Genomic DNA, 18,339 nt, shown 5'->3' on the forward strand with positions numbered 1-18,339 from the left:
TGGTACTGTTTTGTGGGAGAACTCCATTCCCCTTTGAGAACTGTTGCAGTAATGCCTTTGGAAGGATTTAAATTCCTCTTAGGAGTTGGGCTGCCAAGGTTACCAGCCCAGACAGCCAGGAGAAGGGCATTCAACCAGGAAGATCTGAAGGAGAAAAAATAAGTGAGAGGAGAGGGATGAGTTTGATTCAATGCATTTCAGTCACTTGAAGAACATCCAGGGGTGAATGTTGGACTAGAATATTGAGCATCAAAGAATATGACTGATGCTTTGAAGTGGAGTAAGGAGACCAGTTAAATGTGTAAGAATAAATAAATATGAGGCCAGTTAAACATGTGTAAGAATAAATGAGGTTATTAAAGGACACAGTGCAGAGAGGGAAGGAGGAAATCAAGGTAAGAATCTTGGGAGGAAGAGGAATGCATAAGAGAAAGTTGAAAGTGCTCAAAGCTAGGAGAGGAGGAATTATGCAGGGGGATTGTTAAAAGGGTCTACTAAATTGTTAGATGGTTAAAAGCAGTGTCTACCACAGTTGAACATGTGTGCACATTCATGTGACCTTGGGCTTCCTTCTTGGAATATGGTCCACAGAAATGGGTATGTGTGGGCACATACCCATACACGCAAGAATATTCATGGCAGTTTTGTTTGTGATAACCCCATGTGTGTCAGCAGTAGAATAGAAAATAAATTTTAGCATATTCCCACAATTATAGTAGTACACAGCAATTAAAAATGAAGTACTATACGTGCAACAAGAAGGATTAATCTCATAGACATAATGTTGAATGAAAGGTTTTTTAAAAAGAAGTATTCATAGAGATAGCAAAAATTAAAGAGGATTGATTTTATATCCTCCCTGTAAGAGACATTTGGGATTCTGATCCTCCCTTATACAGGCTTTATAGCAAGTGTGCTATTTTGGAGGCTTTTTTTGAGCCTAATAGAGTACAGAATTGGCTTTTTTCCCCCATTTAATTTGCAGCTCCTCTTGCCCCCAAACCCACTGGAGTGAACATAAGTGTTGATGCCAGAGAAATTTTCGATGGATCCCTAGCTTTTTGGACTTGACCTTTATGACTAGCACCTGTTCACTGAGGGTTGGTCAGCCTTCTTGATCACATGTTGGAATTTTCTGCTTGGTCATTTTTGGTTTGACTTTCATATTTAGTCCAAATCAGTCATTCTTTGTAGGAGACTCCAAATTGAATACAGAAATAACAGTTTCCCTATTAAAGGGTTTCTTTTGTTTTGTTTTTGAGTGTGAATTTCATGAATATGTTTGCCTTATATGCCCCAAAGAGTAATGAGTACTAATTTAGGAATCCTTTTTTGATGTGGTTTGGCTGTAAGTCATGTCTTTTAGAAATTAGCATAAACTTCTCTTTTTTCTTTCTCTCAACATGAGAAGTCAGTGTTGCAGTCTTTTTCCTTTTGTTTCTAATAAGGCAAAGACTCCACAGGGTTAATTAATGCCAACTATCCTGTGACAAAGATTGAGCCAGCTAAGAGCATTCATTTATTACCTACGGTGAACAAACCAGCCGTTGAGGAGGGAGAAAAGAGAATAAGCATCCTTCAGCAGGAGAATGAAGCAGTGGAGGATCTGGGAATCTGTGAGGCAAAGAAAGATTTCTAATAGTTTAAGAGAGTAGCCGGTGGCAGTAGCTGGAGGCTGAGACGGAGCAACTATGTAGGATGGAGTTAGAAATAAGAGGCTGGGGCGCCTGGGTGACTCAGTCGGTTAAGCAGTTAAGCTTCTGACTCTTGATTTCGGCTCATATCACGATCTCACTGTCGTAAGGTTGAGCCCCGTGTCGAGCCCTGTGTGGAGCCCCATGTCAGGCTCTGTGCTGGGAGTGGAGCCTGCTTAAGAGTCTTTCTCCCTCTCTCTGCCCAACCCCCTCTCAAATAAAAGAAATCAGAGGCTAAAAGTGAAAGTGGGAGGGATGGCAGTGGCAAATCTATGAAAGAGCTGGAGAAGAGGTGAGAGCCCCTGTTGAGTAGAGGTGAAAATTCAGGCACTGTCCACCTGCTATCAAGACTTTGAAATGAAAAAAATAATATCCCCCCACAGGTAGAAGCAACTGAGTATTTCCAATCATCTATGCATTTTGTGTTGCGGTGGGAGTTGGTAAAACATCTGAGAGATTGAATTGTTTACTCTTCATTCATTCATTTTAATTCAGTGGAATTAATTCAGTGGAAACATAGTCTTTAATAAATGATTATTATTCCACTTTTTATTGTGGAGATTTGAAAACATATACAAGTTCAGAGAATATTATGGTCCCCAAGGCTCCCATTACTCATTACCTAGTGCTAATAATTATCAATACTTTGTCATTCTTGATACATGCTCATTTTTGGAAGATGAGTTCAGGGGAATTTTAATTATTTTTTGTATTAAAGAAGAGCCTGTGTCTACCTCTTAATCTCATTTGCTCTTTTAAATCAAAATAGCCACCAAATAGCCACCAGATATTTGGGGACTATTTTTCTGCTTTTTACAAGTTGGTGCAATTACAGGAGCAAGCAGTAAGATCTGCTGGGGTTTGCACTTGTTGGCCCCATTATGGATGAGCCCTTAGCATCAGATGGTGGCCAGGCAGGACGGTAAAGGATCCTGGCAGGTTTTGGTGCCTCAATTCTTTGATCCATGGGATCCTTCTTCAGGCATCCTGGAGCTCAGGATCTCTTACCTGTCTTTTAAACAACATACCTGCAGAAAAAGTTTTGCTTGACTTACTCACCATGAGAATGGATGATTGGGTATATTTCATGTCTGTTAGGGGAAGCTTCATTTTAAGTGTAAATAAGAAGCTGGGTGAAATATATAAATCAGTAATTGCAGAAGGCAGGTGTTAGGCAACAGGTTAGGGAATTATTTCTTCCGGATGCAGGGCCTGGACCCCAAAATCACTTGGTGTAGGCTGCCACCTATTTCTATATACAGAGTGGCCCCAGCATGTCAGCCTTCTTGTGATGTCCCCAGACTTCATCTTCCATACTTCCTGGGCATAGCTCCCTCCTCCAAGTTCTGGTCAGCCTTGTGCTTGTGCCTTCAGGAGCCCTGTCCATAGGCAAGGTCAAAAGCTTGTGGCTGTGGTGCCTGCCGGGGTTTGAGAAGGGAATGTGCAGCTGTTCATTTTATTTTTACTTCTTCCTGTTCTTCCCCTTGCAGGGGTTGTCCACCCTCTGCTGCCTTCTGAAATGATTATTAATGGAATCCTCTTCACTTTTTCTGAACCCTTGGTTTTTCCTTAGTTCCTGATTATTTTAATTCTGCTAGGCTCTTTTTTTCATGTCTTTTGCCTGCTGGTCCTTGATTTACAGTCCTGCCTTTTTCCTGCTCATGTCCTTCTTTTCTATTCCTGTCATATTCTTTCTCTTCTTTGAGCTTGCACATATTGGAGCAAATGAAAATATAATTTTCAGATTTTACTGGCCCAATTATTCTATTTTAAATGAAGCCATGGCAGCAATCACACTGATCTCTGAAACCCAGGCAATCTGAGGACAGAAGAAAAATACTAGCTCTTCTCTTGCCTTCCTGGCCACTTGCTCTGATATGATTTTTATCTCAAAGAATATTATAGATTTAAACATGTTATAAGTCACATTAAGTTTTTTCCCAACGAGAAAAAGGTAAATTACTAATATTTTTGAATACATTAGTGATTCTTTTGAGCATCTTCTGGGTGCATAAGTGTTATGCTGATCAGCTATGCCTTTGACTGGTAACTTTTCCAAAAGATTGGTATCCTATAATTGATCTATGAAGTAAGAACAAGAAGAATTGAAGGTATTATGCAAGTATTAAGCCATGAAATTGTCAAAGGGTGTATCTTTAATAGTTTAGCTTGGTTCTCATCTTCATGAAGATTTTCCTAGTCATTGCAGGAAGTTCTATTCTTGAATCCTTCCTTCCTTCCTCCCTCCCTCCCTTCCTCCCTCCCTCCCTTCCTCCCTCCCTTCCTTCCTTCTTCTTTCCCTCTCTCCCTTTCTTCCTTCTGTCTTCCCTCCCTCCAACCCTCTTCCCTCCCTCCCTCCCTCCCTTGCTCCTTCCTTCCTTCCTTCCATCTATCCTTCTTCCATCCTTGCTTCTTCCATCCTTCCTTCTTTCTATCCATCCATTCATGCATCCATATGTCTGTCCATTCACCTATTCAATCACCCATGGACTCATCCATCCACCCACCTAGTGCTTATTACTCTTTGTAAGATGCTGTGCAAATATTGGTCATGCAAAGAGCAGTATAGTCCCTGCCCTTAAAGGGTTCATAATTTGGTAGGAGAGAACTTATAATAATAATAGAAGCTAATATTTATTGAGCTTTAACTATATGCCAGGCATTGCAATAAGCATTTAAAATAAATGATCTCACTTAATAATCAGAGAAACTCCTGAAGTATCATTGCACAGATGAGAAAATTATTGCTGGGCTGGAAATATTGGACATGAGGGCTAGTTTGACTTTAGAAGCCTATAAACCTTCAATCTGATGGTCAGCCTCATAAAACCCCAAGTGGTAATGTGTCTAATTCCCACAAACTATCATTCTTCTTACACTGGTAAGAAATAGGAGAGGGTTTGGGGGCCACCATTGGATGTCCAGTCACTGTGAGCCTTTCCTGTGGAGACATCTGCAATGAATGATTCAGTGGGGACTCTGCTGCTCATAGTCACATGGTGGATGAGCCCAAGAAGGGAAGAAAGCCTGACTCCTTGAGCTCAGGTTTGGAAAGAAGGTTCTCTGTTGATATCTCATTGTATTGATCTCTGTTGTATTTTAATAATGTAAATGTATTTTTACACCTTGCTTGAGGATTCTTAATTTATTATCTCTGAATGGCAGTGACGGCAGTTGGAAAGCAGTAGCAACTTGGGGAAACACAGAAAAGTTAAGTAACTTGCCCAAGGTTACAGGACTAGGAAGTGCCAGAGTGATACTTGAGCCCAGAATCAGGATAGTTGTCTCTTACACTTAATTTGTTTCACTTACTTAGTGCTTATTGGATATGTGCTTGCAGTACAAAGAACAAATGCTTGGAGCCAAACCAATCTGGGCATGAACATGCCCTCCGGCACTTGCTAATGTCATCATCATCTTGGACACATTAAACTTCCATAGCCTCACTGTCCTCCTTTGCAGAAGTGGGATAGTGATACTTAAGGAGACAGGCTGCTGTGAGGATTAAATGAGATGATGGGTATAGAGTACTAGTCTGGTACTTGGCACACAGAAGAAGACCCTCCATAAATGTCTGTTGTCTTAGTTCGGGTCTCCTCCCTTTTGGATTTTGGTTCTCCAAGGGCATATCCCTACTTACTGTGGGAACTCAGGAAGTGTCTGATGATTATGAATAGGGCTTTGGGAAGCCATGTGAGACCAATGGCTGTCAGCTCTTAGATCACTTTCTCTTTAATTTTAGGGGAAATAGATACATTGTAGAAGACTGGCCCCACAGTGGCTTGTCATCATCATCATCATCATCATCATCATCATCATCATCAAAGCCTTTAACCAAAGATTACCTGGTCATAATCTTCATGGGGTGGAACCTGATAATCCTTACTCTCTCCCCAGTGATTCATATGATCCACCAGTTTGGGAAGCTATTAACCTTAGAGGGTTTCATTACCTATAATAGCCCAGTGTCCTGTATACAGTTGCCAGACAAAATAAAGATGACTAGTTAAGTCTGAATTTCAAATAAACAATGAGTACTATTTTACCCTAAGTATCTCTTAACTATCACACAGAACATACTTACGCTAAAAATTATTCATTGTTTATCTGAAGTAAAAATTTAACTGGTGTGCTGTATTTTTATTTGCTAGATCCTAATCCCAGTTCATAATGATGCAGGCGTGTAAGGAGAAAAGACCAACATTTCCATGTACTTTCTACTGCCCTCTGAAATGCACACAGTGCTCTTTTGGTTAATTTTCCCCTCAATAAAAAACATGAGTTGTTAACTGGTGTTGGCTAAGTCTTGTGTGATTTAATTCCTCCCACCACAGACATTATTTTGTATAACCCATAAATGAAGGTAGATTTAGGTATTGTGATGGAAAAGATTTTTCTTTGAGAATTTCTGGCCCTTGAGGTTCCATGTGGTCACCCTTTGTCATCATGCTGGGGATAGCTTGAGGCAAAATAATGGTACTCACAACCTCTTCCCACCACACCACCTCTTTCCCTAACTTTGTGTCACTGTGAATCCTCAGCTCCCTCCTCTTGATTTTTATGATCTGCAAAATGGTGAAAAGATGAAAAAATGTCCTGAGCTTAATCGAAAGTCTATCTAATAATAATGAGTCCCGCAGCGGGCTTGTAAAGAACGCAGATCAGACCCACTTAACCATAATGGTCCTACAAAGTAATGAAGACTCAAGTGGTCCTTATTAGGTATCAAGCTGTGAATCAGAACTCATCTAACATTCTGATTGCTGAGGAAATCAGTAATTGATGTGACAGAATGGCCATTGTTATTATTATTACTTTTTTTTTTTTTTTTTTTTTTTTAGACGAAGCTGCTGGAAGCCTGCCCCCAGCCTCCTTGGGGTATACCAGGTGTGCGGGTTGAGTGTTGCCCTTCCGTTAAATCTTCAAATGGGGGCTCTAATAAATTTTGCATTGAAATAAGTAATGACCACATTTAATGACCAGTTTGTGTGAGTGTTAACAGCTTGTGAGCCAACAAACTGGTCATTAACAGGTGCTAACTTTTGCTTTCTGGTTTAAACAATCCATTCTCGTCTTTCTCCTGTTTGTGTTAGGGACTTATGCAAATTATGGCTGGTTTCTTCATTTTCCTTGAGATAGGCAGCTCTTTTAATCAGATACCTCTCTGCTCATGGCTCCTCTTTCCCAGGATTGTTTCTTCTGTAGTTCAGAGATGAATGCATTTTTAAAAAAAAATCCAGTTTTTCTTCTGAAGGAATGAATGCATCCTGGCATAGTTTGGTTCCAGAATGAATTAGGTGAAAAGTCATGGAGAAAAATCCACTCTTAAAATATGAAATCTCCTTCTTTAAAGAAGGAATGCAAATAGGTGGAAAATGTCATAAGATTTGAGGCAGCATTATGTCTGCTGAGGGGATGTGACAAAGATTATCATCTTTGTGCTAGAAATGAATAGACATTTCTATTTGAAGAGCGTGTGATTGATCTTCCCTTAGTCCAATATGTGTCTGCAATGGACCCCTCCAGAGAAATCCCCTTCCCACAGTCTCCCTTGTTTTGGTTTCCTTGCTTTTGCCAGATTATTAGTAAAAAGAACATACTCTCCTCTCTCATGTACCCTTGGGGGAGTGGGGTTGGGAGAAAGTTTGCGTTGCAGGAGTTTCCTGTAGATAAAAGAGAAGTCAGAAAACAAGAAGTCTAAATTCTGTCCAGTGAGCTACCTTTACCATCTTGTGTATATGGAGGCTGCACTGGATTATACACTGTTCTGAAGCAGTGCTTCTGAAACTGTTTGTGGCAAAGAGCTATTAAAAAAATCCAGTCCGGGGCGCCTGGGTGGTGCAGTCGGTTAAGCGTCCGACTTCGGCCAGGTCACGATCTCGCAGTCCGTGAGTTCGAGCCCCACATCGGGCTCTGTGCTGACAGCTCAGAGCCTGGAGCCTGTTTCAGATTCTGTGTCTCCCTCTCTCTCTGCCCCTCCCCCGTTCATGCTCTGTCTCTCTCTGTCCCAAAAATAAATTAAAAAAAAAAAAAAATCCAGTCCATTGCAGATTGATCATTTTTAAAGTATAAAATCAGACACTTGAATGTCCTGGCCAATGTCAAATTGCTGTACAAGTTTCTAACTGGTTTCTCTCACTTTTCATACTTATCCTGTCTTGGGCACAGTGGGTGTGCAACCAACATCAGTCATGGATCACACTTTGGGTAGCACTGTTCTCATGACCTTGAGTCTTTCCTCTTTTATAGGTAGGAGTGTTGGTGATGGGAGAAAACTGTGGCTCAGCCACAACTTGCAATGATCATTTCCTTGGAATGACTTTATGGTGAAAGGGTGGGCCATGACTGGATGGTTTCTCAACTATCCAGTCATGGATATTTTATTTTTAGTATAGTCTTCTATGATATTTGGCTAACAAGAAGGAAGCAGCTTAGTGAAACTAATTTTCCCTCCTGGGTGTTCTTCAGATTAGAGTGGCTGGAGCACTTGTCTTGATTAATCTAAACCCAGGAGCAGAGAGGAAGGCGCTCTGGGCCAGCAATAGGGTTGGTGTTTGGGGAAGAAAGGTAACCGTGGTCTGAGTCCTCTCACACATGGAAGTGTTTTATCAGATGGGGCCTTTAGAAGGTTCTGTGTTCTTTATAAGTGTCAGAATTTTAAAACTTAATGTTATAAAACTTGTAAGGATTATGGCAACAATCTGTAAAATGGCATTTAAAGTCACATTCAAGTTTTGTTCCTGGATATTATGAAATTTAATTGTATTAGTAAGCTACAAGGTACCATTTACTTTCTTGTTTATGGTTGTTTTCAGTTTGTCACAGAATCTGAAATAAAAATGCACTGTTTAAAATGAGTGGGGTTCAATACCTTAATATATTTCTTTTAAAGGTCACTTACATATTGTTCAAACCCCACTGAAAAGCAAAACTGTTAAGAGTGAACATGTATTTTATGAAGACTTGGTATTGCTTAATGGTTGGCCGTAATCATATGAATATCAGCTTTAATTTGTATCAGAGGGTTTGTTGAATTTGCACTAAAAAAGTCCCTGTGTTCTAATTCTAGCACCACTGCTCTGAGTTCCTTAGGCTCCTTGCTTGTTTTCTTCTCATTAATATATTGGAGGCCCCAAGAGTTCAGTTTGTCTCTTCAGTTAACATTTATGGAACACTTACTGTTGTGAGGCAAGGTGCTAGACACTGAAAGATCAAAAGGAAATAAGACATGTGCCCCACCACTCCTGGCACTGGCAATGAAATACGAAAAATGAGATGGGCCACACAGGTCATCTGACGTTCAAGAGAGGCACAGCCACAGTGAGCTATTGTGGGGATGCAGATGAGGAGAATACTCACTTCTGGGCAGCGGCTTGCAGTGACGGTGGAGGCTAGGAGAAGGGAGGGATGATATTTTAGGCAGTGGTCAGCAACTTTTTCTATGAAGGGCCAGGTAGTAAAGATTTTAGGCTATGCATATCAGATGGCTTTGATTGGAACTATTCAACTCTGCGGTTGTGATGTGGCTGTGTTCCAATAAAATTTTTATTTACCAAAGCAGGTGGTGGGCCGGATTTAGCTTATGGTGGCACAAAAGGTATTTCTAGAGAAATAAAGGAAGGAAGAACCTGGAAATAAATGTGGATCAGTTCTAGGAAATTTGGATGCTAAGCTGAGTAATTTGAACTTTCACTTGAAGGTCATGGAAAAAAAAATCACTGTATTGGTCAGGCCAGACCAGGCTATGTGGCAGTAAAAACAAAACAAAACAAAACAAAACAACACAACTTCCAGAGTCTTTTCATACAGTGGCTTACTTCTAGCACATACAAAATATGATGTGGTGAAGGCTGTTCTCCCAGATAATACCCAGTTATCCTCCATATGGTATGGCAGTGACTCAGGCACTTCCATTTTGTGGCTCTGCCATTTCAACACTTGGGTTCCTGGGTTACCACAGGAGAGAAAATAGAACTTAGAAAACTCATACTTGTTTTGCAATGCCTTGGTCCAGAGTTGATACCCTCTCTTCCATCATAGTCCAATGGCCAGAACTTGTGGTCTGGTTCTGTAACTATGAGAGGGTTGGAGAAGAAAATCAGAACAGGTAAGCACTAGAAGTCTCTACCACATTGTCTGTGGGCAGAATGAAACCAGTGATGGTGTGGGAGGAGGGTGGCAGAGAAGTAACATGATCACAGTGTTGCCTGTGGAAGGTTAATCTAAAGGACGGCCTGGAGTATGGAGAGGCAGGGAGACCAGTTAAGACGTTACTGTAGAAGTCTACTCAAGAGTTAGTAAAGGACTGAACTAAGGCAGCGGCAAAGGAAATACGAAGGAAATGAAATATGTGAGGGAATTAAGGTCTGGTTGGGCACAAGGACAAAGAAAAGACTGAGTGAAAGGTGTTTCTTTGTATTATAGCTCAGGAATGTCGTCAGGGAAGTCGGAAGGGATAAGTCCTAGAAGAAGATAGAGAATTTGATTTTAGGGGGCATGTTGATTTTGGAGTGCTGGTGGACATTCAAGTAGAAGCTTCTGACAGAGTTGGAAATTGGAATTGAGAGTCTTTAGATGTGGTAATTGATGCAGGGGGTAGAGATATCACTAAGTGACAAAAATAAAAAATATGGGGCAGCTGGGAGGAGAATGGGGACCGGCAAGAAGATACAGAGTTAACAGAAGAATAGCAAGGCAGGGGTCTTTCATCAAACAAAAGTGAGAAAGTTTCAGAAGGGAATGTGTTCAACACTATCAGAAGCTACAGAAAGATGAAAAGGCAGGTTGTAATGTCTGGTGCTAATGCACTGCTCCTTTCTATTGGATCTCCTTTAGTCCCTTGCTCAGCCTCAATATGCTTTTGGCTTCACCTGCTTATACCTGCAACTCTTTTGTGAAAACCACCTTCAGGCTACTGGAGTGATTTTGCTGGTGTGCTCAGAGAGGAGGAAGTGCCTGGAATTTACCTTCCTCTACCTGTCATCCCGAGCCCTTAGCCACCACTGCCAGCTGCGAAGTATGAAAACCTAGTTCCCTTGCCTTAGGTTAGGACAACTCCAAGATATAACTTACACTCTAGAGCTCCCCTGTGGGACTTTGCTTGCTTCTTCCCCTCACTGCCCTGCTTGCCCCACTCCCTTTTTCTCCCAGGAACACTGCCTTCACTGCTCTAATAGATCACTTGCCTGTGAATCCTCATGGCAGAGTCTGTTTCTAGAGCTAATTCTAGAATTGGATTTACAATAGTTTGGTCTTGGGGGAACAGTCCTGATGATGAAGCAACCCCGGAGAGGCTGGAGTGCTGAGAAGCAGATGCCACGTTATGAATGGTTGAGGAGTGACTGGATGATAACCAACTGACTGGGGATACCAGTAGAGAATATTCAGTGGAGAAGGTTGATGGTGAGAAGCTCAAGAAAATGACAGGGAAATATGGTTAAATAAGGTTGCTTATTTGGGTTTTAGACTAGTAGAAATCTGAGCATGTGGCTAGTCAGGAGGGATGGCATAAACAAGGAAGAGAAACTGAAAACACTAGAGCGAATGAGATGTGACGTAGATAGAAGCAACTATGGAGGACACAGTAGAGGAGGTCTCCCGAATGTAGGTAGAGGGATGGGCATTACAAAGAGGACGGCATAGTGTGTCCTTCAACACAACTATGAGAGCAGAAGCAAGTCAACTTTAAGTAAACGTGTACTGAGGAGCCAGGCTGGGAAGACTTGGAGATGATGCAATTTAGTACCTACATTTTGCAGACTCTGAAAAGGTTCAGAGAGCTCAAGTCACTCAGTGGGCAAAGAGTGGAGCTGAGACCTGAGCTGGTCTCCTCATGACTTACTTTCGTTGTCCTATGCAGCCAGGACTGGCAGAGAGAAAGCCAGCTAACTGAGAATTTTGGACAGTGGAGGGGATGCTGATGAACACCCTCCTTCCCTGTGATCCCTGTGTGAGTGAGAGAACAAGGACAAGGTAGAGCCTCGGTCTGTCTTAGATCAGGTCCTCCTGACTGACACAGAACACACAGTGTGACAGCCTCAACAAAATGAGTTGTTGCATAGAATAACATTTTTCAGTCCAGACAGTCCAAACTGTGGATTTGGGAAAAGACAGACACTCTGGGGAGGAGGAACCAGGTCCTGGTTTGCAGGACAGTTTTCAAGTTGATTTCAAAGTGTGTGATTGTTTTAATGCCTTTAATATTGGCACAAGCACCACTTAAAGAAGTTCATCAACAAAGAGAAGCCTAGCAAGCTTCCTGACTCTGGAAAGGGTGGAGGTCAAGAGAGCAAAGAGGTGGAAGGGGTCTTACAATTTTTTTTTTTTTGTAAAGAGTCTGGAATTTAACTTAAGTCATTAGCTATTGAGCATTAAAAAGGGACCTTTATTTTTGCAAGAGGATTTATGGCCTTTTATATGTTTATTTTTCCTTCACTATTAGACATCCAAGGAAGAAAGAAGACAAGGGTCAGAGACTCCCTCTGTCCAGCAATAGGCCACATCTCCCTAGGTTTCCAAGTTCAAGGTGTCCCCTGGAATAGAATGAGGGGAGAAGGGCATGCTTTCACTCACCTGGGCTGAGTTTGCCTCACTTCTCATCTAAGAATCAACCCTCCTACCCTCATCCTCACCCCATTCAACTTGACCCCACCCCATCCACCCATGCCATTCACTGACTCTCTTGCTCATATTTTCCTGCCTTCCAGAGAGGGTGTGTCAGGCATTCTGCTTGGTTTGTGAGAAATACAAAGTAGGATAAACTACAGTGATTGTCCTCCAAGTGTTTACAGGGTAGGTGGGAGAGCCTTATTGTATACTCAAAGAGGTAAATAATTGCTTTAACTACATCAGTTCAAGATAGTTTTGAGAGATATCAGTGGGTTGTTAGGCACTCAAAGTTTAAGGATTCAGAGTGAGAGATCCCTGGACTGGACTGGGTGTTCTGTGAAGATTTCTTAGTGGGAGCGGGAGCACAACCAGGCCTGGACATTTGGGCAGAATTTGGATGTGGAAATGAGAAGAGGCTGGGGGGGGGGGTGGTGGTTTCCCTTCATACACACCGTGTGTATGCATAATCTGTGATGGATGTTTAAGCAGATTCGGTGCATAAAGGGGACATCGATCTGTTTTTGTTTCCAAGGCAAATGTGTGGACAGCACGGGGGCTCATTAAATGCTTGGTGAATTGGAAGGCAGTTTCTGTGAGCTTGGAATGCTGAGCCTGGCAACACTAAAAGATCACTCCATCAATATTTAGTGAGGTGCTCTGAGTTGCAAGGACTCCACTACGGAGATGCTATAGGAGGTAAGGGTGAAAGAGGATATCGTTCCTGCCCTTGAGAAGCATACAGTCAATGATGGACTCATTGGACACAAGCCCACAAGCAGAAATTTAATAGTTCAAGGCTCTGGAAGGATCAGTGGAAATAAGTGAAATAACCAAAGTTATTGGAGGAATTTGAGTAGATGGTGGTGCGGGGAAGAGTGTTGATTGTACTGAGCATGACTTTTTTTTTTTTTCTTAAACTGTTGGCTTTTGGGAGGAAAAGTTAAAAATAAGGCAAGGAAAATAAAGGTATATTAAAGGACACATGAATGCTCATAGGAGACTTTATATTGAATCTAAACATCTTGATCTTACATTTTATATCAACCCTTTGCTCTCATCTAGTAAAGTGGGGTAGATAAACATGGAGAAGTAACTCTTGCAGTTACTTCCAAAACCCTTGTTGGATCATTAATTTTCTGTCTTTTCTCACTAGTTTTATGTCAGAGCCAGAACTATTAATGTGCCACCATAAACCATCATTTCCCCTCTTTTTTCAGCATGTGGTGGTCATTTGCCTGTGGAGACACTAATGAACAATAGAGTGGCAGGGATACACCATGCAGGGATTGGGGAAAATGCAAAGGGAGGCCAGAGGAGTTGTGGGAAATTTGAAGGATTAACCCCGCATTTCCTAAATTAATAAGTGTTCATCGATGGACGATAAGACATTTCATTAATTGGTGGATGGACCTTTGATCTTTCATTTTAGGGATTGTCACTGCTTGGCCTCAGACCTAATTCTTTCTTGACCATAACCTGGCTGTGGATAAAAGTCCTTCTATGGTTGGGGAGAGAAATTTCACAGATAACCCAGAGGTAACCCAGCCGGAAAGCAAAGAGTTGACTGTGCCATACCTAATTGACAGTGGAGGGGTAACCTCAGGTTACGTGCCTTTCGACTCGAGTTCCGTATTAGCTGTTTGCTTGGAAGGAGCAGATGTTTTGGCTCTGGTGGTCACTGCTCACCTCTGTCTGGGAGGTGCATCAATCACTTTAATTATAATGGAACGTGGGGCCAAGAACTGAAGGAGAAAAATCAACCCAATCCCAAGAACAATCTTTCTTGATGAATTCTCCCCTAAATCGAAACAATTCACTGGATATCCCAGCTGGGGTTCATATGCTTTTGATTACTGTGGGCTATTTAGCTCTACAAAATGACAGGCTGCTTAATGGACTTTTAATGGTTATAGGTTTCTCTCTCTTTTTTTAATGAGCTTCACCAGTTTGTTACTAATGCCCTGTAGAAATTTGGCGAGGGGCCAGACTTGATGTTACACATTTCTGGTTTCCAGGCGGCATTCATGGCATACACGGAACCATCATAGCCAGTGGGGAAGTATGTTGCCAATCGTAGTAGGGTAGTGCCATCAGGGCAGGGAGAGCAGGAAAGCTAACTGAGTGCCCTGTAGTCCTAATAATGATGTCATCTTAGAGACGATGGTTGCTCTTTGTAGCTGAAGTTACCTGAAGGCTTTAGAGGCTTTGGGATCCCAGGGGGCAGGAGAGTTCTCCATGTTGGGAGTGGCCTTTGCCTTCCTTGGATTTCCACAGTGTTGGTAAAAGGTGTCCCTCATGGACTCGGTTGCATCCTGTCCACCAGTAGGTCTGTGAATATCTAGAGACCAGGGCCAGGTTTCATCTTATGTTTGTGTCTGTAGTGCCTGGTGCCAGACTGGGGCCATAGTAGATACCCAATTCACGTCTGTTGAGGGGGAGGCAACAAGCATTTAGAAAGAGTGAGGAAGAAGGGCTTTTACTGAGAGGACTCCCTGTTCTGGGCAAAAGCATGAGATCTGGGGCAAGAGAAGTATGAGGAATGAGGAAGAGTGAGGGCATCCTGAGTCACTAATAAGAACTCCCATTTCTTGTCATGCACCAGACACTGTGCTAAACGCTTTGTATCCATCACCTCAGCAATGCTGAGTAGTAGACGGTGGTGTGCTGCTAAATATTCAACAATCCACTTTGGATGGTCTGGGGAAGATGCCCAGATTTGTAGTAAATACTTCCACTCTGGCCTCTTTCAAACATCCATGTGGTATCAGCCAGCTGGCAAAATTTCAGAAAATTTAACAATTGGCTTTTGTGAGCTAGTGTGAACACACCCCCAGAGGTAAGTTTCATTATCCCATTTTACAGATGCAGAGGATAAGGCTAAAGAAGTAAACAGGCCATGTTCATAGAGAAAGTAAAGGACAGAGTCCTTTAAGGTCCAGAGTAATTCCGAAGGATATGCTCTTGACCATTGCACTGCACCACTTTCCTGAGCCCACTTCTGCTGTCACTGGAGTAGCCACAAAACTGGGAAGTGGGCGTTGTGGCCCATACTTACCTAAACCTCATTCTGGTTTCCTGGGTTGCTCCTGTAGGTTACCTACGATATTCTCTATAGAACTTTGTTGGAAGCTTCTGGTTCCTGGGCCACCCCCTCCTCACTGTCCCTGCATTCTGCTCACCCACTCTATGGATGTTTCGCTTCTTACAGCAATGTGGGCTCTAGTCCTGTTATGAGGTATTTATTGTGGTCCCACCTCCTCATTTTATAGATATGCAGATTGGGGGCCAGAAATACTAAATGATTTATCCAGTTACACACAGCCCATCAGTGGCAGCACTGGAAATAAAATTGAGATTTCCTGATTCCTAACCCAAGGCTCTTCCCTGGAAATGATTCTGCCTTCCCTCTCTTAAAAAAATACATGAGACTTGGAGTTAAAAAAAAAAAAGAGTAACTGGGGGTAGATTTTCCTGCCCCATTGCTGATGTTCTTACTCACTGCTGGCTCCCATTTTGAAAGATTCAACTTGACTTCCCTGGATTCAGGGGCAATGAGCCGAGAATTCAAGGACAGGCACCAGGAGCACGTTGTGAGGTGAATGCAGCAAACATGAAAGACATTCTTTGGGAGCTTTAGTGGATGGGAGGAGGGGGAGGGAGGAAAGGTGGGGGCTCCTTGCTGAAATACCCTCATGTTTCGGAGTCCCGAGATACTCCTAAATCACGCCCAGGTCATATGGTGCCTATACTTGTCTCTTGGCCTAGGGTGAAAACAGTTCACGTTGTAAAATTAACTTTCCACATTTGGCTGGCCCACGCGGGCCAGCTTTCTTTCAAAGTGAGTTTGCGAATGAATGAATGAATGTGTTGACTGGGTTACTGTTCTTAGGGGAGCCTTCTTTGCATCGGACTTGGAGAAGGATTAAAGCTGGTTTTGAAAAGTGTTGGTGCTCTCCCAAACACAGCATGCTGATAGAATTCTGGTTGCACTTTTATTTGCTATGGAACAAAATGCTCTAGTTTCATGGAAGAAATAGCCCAGCAGATGGTGTTTGGTGGATGGCATGAATGTAGTCTTGTAAATAAGCATTCAAAATAGACCAGCTTCCCCCCAAATTTACCATCTGCCCCTTACCCCATGAGGTCCACAGGTGGTAAAAGAAAGAAAGGAAATTGATGCTTTTAGTTGTTATTGTTACTCTTTTAGTAATCCCAAATTATGGCATTCGTATATTTGGTTATTCAATTTTTGGGGAGCAACTTGATGGAATTTTAGGGTTTGATTAGGCTTAAGAGTAATTGTCTAAATGGCATTGCCCTGCTTAGCTTCTTTTTGGGGGGTAGCTTTTGATGTGTTCCTTTTTCTGCAGCTCTCATGGCTGGGAGGCTTCTACCTTCTCCCCTGGCTCTGGATAAGACTCTCAGATTCCCTATTGCTTCCAGTCTCCCAAAAGCAGGCTAATCTAATGTGCATAGGATCTGGAATCATGCATACCTGGACTGGAACTCATTTTTAATCTGTGGAGCAACAGACAAGTCAATCTCTGTAAATCCCAGTTTCCTCATCTGTAAAATGAGGACACTAATGCTGTTAAAAGGACTACTGAAGAAGGTCCTTAAGTTTAAGTGAGGAGAGGCATCGGTGGCACTCAGGACTTTGTGGGCAATGTTGAAAAAATGTTCAGTGTTGCTATTCATATCATCACCACCATCCCTGACTATAATACACAGCTATCTAAACTGGGGAGTAAAAGGGAATTCTGGGTATTGGTGATTTATTTCAGGGGTGGTAGGGGAGGGTGATGGAACTCATCAGGCTGACTGCTTACACTCTTCCTCTCCCCCCGCCCCCACCCCCGCAAAAGGAGTTCCCATAGGCCACCAGCCAGAACATGACTCAGAGGATGGAATGCTTTGTGAGGCTTTTGGTGGGTTGGGTTGACTATGTAGGCAGGGAAGATCTAAGTCAAGATTTTCTCACATGTAAATGGTGGATGGTTCAATGGGATGGACTGAGCATTCGGATTAGGAATCTGAGGTCAGAATCTTTAAAAGACAGGAGTCTGTTTTTAACACTGGGGCCATGGGAATTCTTAATTATTGATTCTCTCCCATTTTTGCAGAAACAGAAAGATTGGGTTTAACCGATATGATTAGTTTGCTCAGATTTGGAGTAAGGATTTACAAGGGGGCTGGATTTAGAAAACCCTAACTTTTGAAATTTTTGTTGCAGCTTCAGTGATGCAGAGACTTAGGAACAAAATGGCTAGGTGGAAGTAGGGGCCAGAGAGGAAAACTTCTGGAGTGTATCTTTGAAGAAGAGCTTCTCACTGGGGTGCAGCTGTCTCTTTTTAGTGATTGTGGTTACATTGAGAGAATGGGGATTTGTTGGGGTGCTGCTTATTGAGAGGAGGGCGAGCAGATGTTCTGAAGGAGACTTACAGGTCTTCAAAAAGGACCGAAGGAGATTTGACCTGCAATACCCTACCTCTCTAGCATTTAGCTGGTTCTTTTCTCAGAAACTTTCAAGTGGCAGTTAGAATCTTCAAGTTGTAGTAACAAAAGGTATCATAGAGGTGTTCCAGTTCCCATCTCCTTATGTGACAGATAAGGCAACTCCAACACAATGAGATCAAGTTTTTGTCACCCCCTTCCCTAACGCCCCCACCTTAAGATCCAGAAACCAAAGGTGGAAACTGTGTTCTTGTATTTTTGGTAGAAAAGGTCAGGATTGCGCCATTTTTTCAGCCCCTTCTCATACTAAAAGTAGGTGTTGTTGAACTCATTGCATGCTGGTTAGAGTACAGCATTATCCTTAAGAAATATTAATTGAATATTAAGCCTAGTGTGTATTGTTAGGATGAATAAGAGGATGGTCCTTGCCTTTTAAGGCCTTAATATCTTCAAGAAATCACAGCAGAGTTCCATGAAGTTGAGCAGTCTAAAGCTAATAAATGTTCAGCTAGAGAGGTATAATTGAGAGTCCCAGCCCAGGTGCCAGGGCCTGGTTTTAGTGCTATCTTTCTGCCTCTTCTAT

At 42.3% G+C, this 18,339-nt stretch overlaps 1 protein-coding gene across 8 annotated transcripts in view; it reads left to right on the forward strand.

The window, feature by feature from the left end:
* LOC132695322 (E3 ubiquitin-protein ligase RNF113A) overlaps nucleotides 1-18,339 on the forward strand; it is a 506,126-nt gene that overhangs the window by 130,966 nt on the left and 356,821 nt on the right. For 2 of the 8 annotated variants that reach the window (XM_081795266.1, XM_081795270.1), the window contains exon 1: nucleotides 9,658-9,801. The exons of the other annotated variants lie outside the window; for them this stretch is intronic. The gene's annotated coding sequence lies outside the window, so the exon portion shown is untranslated. Of the gene's footprint in view, nucleotides 1-9,657; nucleotides 9,802-18,339 lie in introns of those variants that run through there. 8 annotated transcript variants of the gene reach the window in all.

Source organism: Panthera onca, chromosome A3 (genome assembly GCF_046562875.1).
Source record: "Panthera onca isolate mPanOnc1 chromosome A3, mPanOnc1 haplotype 2, whole genome shotgun sequence".
Taxonomy (NCBI): domain Eukaryota; kingdom Metazoa; phylum Chordata; class Mammalia; order Carnivora; family Felidae; genus Panthera; species Panthera onca.